This window comes from Mirounga leonina, unplaced genomic scaffold (assembly GCF_011800145.1).
Source record: "Mirounga leonina isolate KUSES-001 unplaced genomic scaffold, KU_Mleo_1.0 Mir_125, whole genome shotgun sequence".
Classification (NCBI taxonomy): Eukaryota; Metazoa; Chordata; class Mammalia; order Carnivora; family Phocidae; genus Mirounga; species Mirounga leonina.
Window position 1 is genome coordinate 30,527,521 of NW_023270305.1, and position 6,180 is coordinate 30,533,700.

A 6,180-nucleotide genomic window follows, 5' to 3' on the forward strand; every position below is an offset into this window, starting at 1 on the left:
GAAGGGGGTGGTAGAGCTGAACCTGTCGTTTTTTTCCAGAACTAAGAACATGGCCGTGGACGAGTCCTTAGGCCAGCCGCTTTTCTGGAGACGTCGCCCCCTTTTGAGAGTGACTTCTGTAGACACTCCCCAGCGAAATGCACATGCGGTTTGGCGGGCTTGTTATTGGACAGAAAACGGGTTCTGAACTCAGGTTCAACTGCTCCCCGCTGGAAAATCATTCGAGAGACAAGTGATGGTGGGAAAAGAAAAGTTACTTTATTCTGGATGCCGGCAACCTGGGAAGATGGTAGACTAACGTCTCAAAGACCATCTTCCCCGTCAGGCAAAGCCAGAGAGTTTTAAAGGGGAAGGCATTGAAAAAGGGAAGGGGGCTACGTGCAGAGAAGTCGCTGCCCAGGCAGGTAGTCGTCGTATGTGGACATGACCATAAACAGACTTGCTGGCGTCAGTGGCATCTGTTTTCGAATGTAGTCAGGCCTTATCTTCTGGACCTTCATTCCTCAAGGCCAGTGGCCTGCAAATCTAAGGAAGGTAGTCTGGTTCTGCTATAGACCTAGGGACTTAGGTTGGCAAGCAAGGAGTGCATAAGCATGAAGCAAGTTAACCCTAGACAGTTGGAGTGCTGTTACACGCTGAAATCTTATCATTAGAGCTGAAGGCCCAGGACTGCAAGTTTAGAACTCCCAACCTTAGACGTTGTTCTGCACCAGTTTTGGATGGCTTACCATCCCACGATGGACCTGGCCCCGCACATAAAAGTATGTCCGCAGAGACCTGGCAATCCTTGCTGTCTAATGAAGGGATTCAGAATAGGTGTCCCCAAAATGTGCCACTTTATCAGGTGGACTATTTTGAGCTGAAAGCAATCCAGACCCTGAGGACTCCAGAGAAACTTTTGCTCCTCCCTCAACTGCCTAGAAGTATCTAAATTGGGTGTCTTTCCTAGAATAAGAGTTATTACCAATGATAAATTTTATCTGACACATCTGTATAGCAGAGCAAACATCTAATTACGCATCATCTGCTCCCTTATTGCCTGTGAATTGCCCTCCCCTTTGAAGCCCAAGGCACTTATCCTATTCCTTAGCTCAGAATGGCATATATATATATATATATGGTCTCTCTCTCTCTCTCTCTCTCTTTCTATATATATATATATATGGTCTCAATATACGCCAAGAATTTGTCTCTGTGAACCCTTGAGAAGCACCAGTCTGATTTACCAGGTACCAAGCCCCAAAGAAGGGATGGATTTCTGTTTCACATCAAGAAGGAGGCAATAAAGGAAGAAAATAACCTATTCTGCCACTTCAGTATATAAATGAGTTCTTCAGAGAAAGCAGAGGGGCCCTTTCTAAGACTGGACCACACCTTTTAGCCAGGGACCCTCAAAACTGGCTTCCTCACCTCATTCAGTTCTCTGCCTGCTCAGTGATCTTCCCTGCTCACTTAATAAAATACCCCTGCCCCAATCCTCAGCCTCCCAGTCCCCACCTCACGCCCATCATATCATCCTATTTTTTCTCGAACATCATCCTGTTAAGTAATCTGTTTCTTTATTGCCTGTATTTCCCCTTTCTAGAAAGAAACAGAAAACTTGCCTTTCTTCACTAACGGATGCCTGAATTTACAGAATGAATGAATATAGGGAACCAGCCCTTGGTTCCTCCTTCCCCTCATCCTCCAACTCCCCACCTTCACCCCTACTCCACCTCAGGCATGGTACAGAATAATTCCCCTCATTATTAGCTTATAAGCAGTTTTAAGAGTTTAAGAAATAACTTTACTAAGAAACAATGATAATAGACCAAAATAATTCCATCTCAAGTGTTTTTCCTGTAACTCTAGAGCTGTTAGAGGCTAAGTATGAAGCACACTGCAGGCATCGGCTGCTCCGCAAAGCATTTCTGATGTCTTTTACACTAATTGTTTTCTTTGCTGAGTTCCCTGACTCAAGGCTCAGCCAGAGCTTAGAGGGGAGGGACTTCTGGTAGAGGCTGTTGGGCCTGGTGTCACCACACATGGGCAAGGTGCAAGCACAAGAGGAACAGACCTGAGGTCAGCTACATTTGTTCCCTCCACTAGAAAAGCAGGCTACATCTTGAGTACCATTTAAGTGGCCTGACATAAAGTTCTACTAATGGGAAAAGAAGCTGCAGGAAATGAGCAGCTCTGTTTTTATTATTACAGAGAAGATAAAAGCAAAACAAGTTGCTAACATTCTCAGCATGTTTTTCTTAAATTGGTTGAAGTTGGTTAAGTTCAGACTCTCCCAGGCTTCAATTTTTTATCTAAATATTTGTTGGCTTTATAACTCAGATGTTTTGATTATAATATTTTAATAGACTTTACTTTTTAAAACAGTTTTACATTCATAGCAAAGTTGAGCATAAGGTACAGAGATTTCATGTATATTCCCAGCCCCCACATATGCATAGCTTTCCCCATTCTCAAACATCCCTCACCAGAGTGATACATTTGTTACAGTTGATGAACCTCCATTGACATATCACCCAGAGTCCACAGCTTGCATTATGAGTTGCCCTTGGTGTTGGACATTTTATGGATTTTCACAAAAGTATAATAACATGTATCTACCACTGAAGTATCATACAGAGTAGTTTCACTGCCCTAAAAAGCCTCTGTGCTCTGCCTGTACATCCCTCCCTCCCCCTTAATCCCTGGAAACCACTGATCTTTTTACTGTCTCCATAGTTTTGCCTTTTTCAGAATGTCAGATGGTTGGAATCATATTCTATGTAGCCTTTTCAGATTGACTTCTTTCACTTACTAGTATGCATTTAAGTTTCCTCCATCTCTTTTCATGGTGTGACAGCTCACTTTTTTTTAACACTGAATAATATTCCATTGTCTGGATGTACCACAGTTTATCCATTCATCTATTGAAAGACATCTTATTTGCTTCCAGATTTTGACAATTATGAATAAAGCTGCCATAAACAATGTGCAGGTTCTTGTGTGGACATGTTTTCAGCTCCTTTGGGTATACTAAGGAGTATAGTTACTGGATCATATGGTAAGAGGAGGTTTAATTTAGTAAGAAACTGTCAAACTGTCTTCCAAAGTGGCTGTACCATTTTGCATTCCCATCAACAATGAATGATAATTTCTTGTTGCTCCACATCCTCACTAGCATTTGGTGTTGTCAGTGTTCTGGATTTAGACCATTCTAATCAGTGTGTAGTGGTATCTCAAGGTTGTTTCAATTTGCATTTCCCTATCGACATATGATGTGGAATATCTTTTCATATGCTTATTTTCCATCTGTAGATCTTCTTTGGTGAGGTGTCTATTAAGGTATTTGGCCCATTTTTTTTTTAAGATTTTTTTTTTATTATTTGACAGAGAGAGACAGAGCGAGAGAGGGAACACAATCAGGGGGAGTGGGAGAAGGAGAAGCAGGCTTCCCGTGGAGCAAGGAGCCTGATGTAGGGCTCGATCCCAGGACCCTGGGATCATGACCTGAGCCAAAGGCAGACGCCCAACGACTGAGCCACCCAGGTTCCCCTTGGCCCATTTTTAATCAAATTTTTTGTGTTCTTATTGTTGAGTTTTAAGAGTTCTTTGTAAGTTTATACAACAGTCCTTTATCTGATATATCTTTTGCAAATATGTTTTCCCAGTCTGTGGCTTGTCTGCTAATTCTCTTGACATTGTCTTTCACAGAGCAGAACATTTTAATTTTAATGAAATCCAGCTTATCAATTCTTTCTTTCATGTATCCTGCTCATGGTATTGCATTTAAAGAATCATTGCCAAAGCCACAGCCCTCCAGATTTTCTCCTATGTTATCTCCTTTTATAGTTTTGCATTTTACATTTAGGTCTATGGTCCATTTTGAGTTAATTTTTGTGAAGGGTATAAGGTATTTTTTTTAAAGATTTTATTTATTTATTTGACAGAGAGAGACACAGTGAGAGAGCGAACACAAGCAGTGGGAGTGGGAGAGAGAGAAGCAGGCTTCCCGCTGAGCAGGGAGCCCGATCCGGGGCTCGATCCCAGGACCCTGGCATCAGGACCTGAGCCGAAGGCAGACGCTTAACAACTGAGCCACCCAGGCGCCCCAAGGGTATAAGGTCTTTGTCTAGGTTAATTTTTGCATGTTCCAGAACCATCTGTAACAACTTCCCTTAGAGCTCAGGTCCCAAGAAATTTTGTGTACTTCTGGTTAACAGAACTTCCTGCTATTAGACAACAAAATCAGACTTCTCAGAAGCTCAAACCTTTCACTTTTCAGTAATGGAACACAGCTGATAGATTTAAATAAGTGTTTCCTACTTTTTGTACATTTCCTATCATCCCTAGTATGTTTGAGGTTACCTTGTATTGTCCCCTGGGACCAAAAATATAGGCAGTGCTGCACCTTACGTATTTTATGAATGCCTTTAATTTTTACCCCAAGAAGGCTTTGAAATAAATACACTTACCCCAAAGCCACACTATCCGCTAAGAAGAGAAATCACCACCTGTTCTTTGAAATTATGCTCAACTGCCTAGATTGGATCATGCAATATGCACCAAATAAAAACAGCCACCGGCAATGTAAGGGGTCCCAAATTTGCTAGCACCCTACAAAATTTAACACAAATGTCTTCCCATTATCAATTTTCCCCTCCCCTTAAAGAAATCTCCCCTTCTTTGTTCCCACAGAGAACATGCCTTCTCTCTCCCCTTTTCTTCTCAATATACTCAGCCTGCTTTAAGCAGAACGTGTCCATTCGGTTATGGACAAGCCATTTATGGAGCATTTACTACATGCTGGGGCTTGCTCGAGGCACCAGGAATACAGCAGTGGGCCACACAGACAAACACCTGTTGTTCTGAAGCTCCCATAGGAGTCCAGGTTCCTGCCTCCATTGTTGAGACCAGAGCATCTTCCGATGGGAGTGCTTTCATTCCCTTAACTCCTCAAAGGTGGATGATGCTATTAAAAGAGAACTCTTCAGGGGCACCTGGGTGGCTCAGTTGGTTAAGCGACTGCCTTCGGCTCAGGTCATGATCCTGGAGTCCCTGGATCGAGTCCCGCATCGGGCTCCCTGCTCGGCAGGGAGTCTGCTTCTCTCTCTGACCCTCCCGACCCTCCCCCCTCTCATGCTCGCTCTCTCTCAGTCTCTCTCTCAAATAAATTAAAAAAAAAAATCTTTAAAAGAGAACTCTTCAAAAAAAAGGTAAAGTATGACTCTTAAAACAGGTTAAAAATGAATACATTGTTTACGGTCATGAAGGAGGAAACTGGTGAGGTGTTACAACCAGTTTAAAGGAAAAGTAAACAAACAAACAAAAAAAATCACAAATTTATGTGGAGTTGGGATGTTGAACTGAACATGCCAGTGGGGGCAAAATGAACTTATTCCACGGTGCAACAGGGACATCAAATGAACGCCTGCTAGACAGAGCTTACTTTCCATGACTATAGAGAAGAATGACTACAGACAAGCAGACAATCAACAAGAATGACTTTGAATTGCCGTTCGTTATCTATAGTTTACAGACCTGCAAAATAGCTTTTATAGAATCAGATAACCTGGAGGAGTGTCCTCTACAGTCTAGACAATGCAGAGTTTCCCACCGAAGCACAAAATTTTCCCTGCAATGCCAACGTCAAGGCTCCCACGGATGCTATCTCTCTCATGCTCCAGGGAATTGGCACAGGATTTCTCAGACTCAGCACTATGGACATTTTGAACCACACAATTCGTTGTTGTAAGGAACAGCAGCATCCCTGGCCTTTGTTCACTAGCTGCCATAGCACTCTCACACCCCGCAGTTGTGACCAACAGTGTCTCCAGATATTCCTACCCTCTAAGCACAGTTTTATTTTAATTAGACCAATTTAGGGAATATGCCCACTCAGAACCAGTAGGGCCAGATGTGGGAGGTGGGGAAGGCTTTGTTTAGTTTGAGCTTCAAATTCTTTAGAAGCTAGAGTCACCTTGGCCCAAGGACTGTGGGAAGGAGGGGTAGAATAAAAATTAGGGTACTGTTCCTGGGTGGAAGAAAGAAATGGACACTAGGAAGTTGAAGAGGGACATGGCCACTTGTGCATGGGAGTACCAAGACTGTCAGTCTTTTGCTTTGTATCTATTGTGTTCAACCTTATTGTATTTGTGGTTCAAACTAGACTGTTCCAAATTCCTTCTGGAAACAAGTGGATTT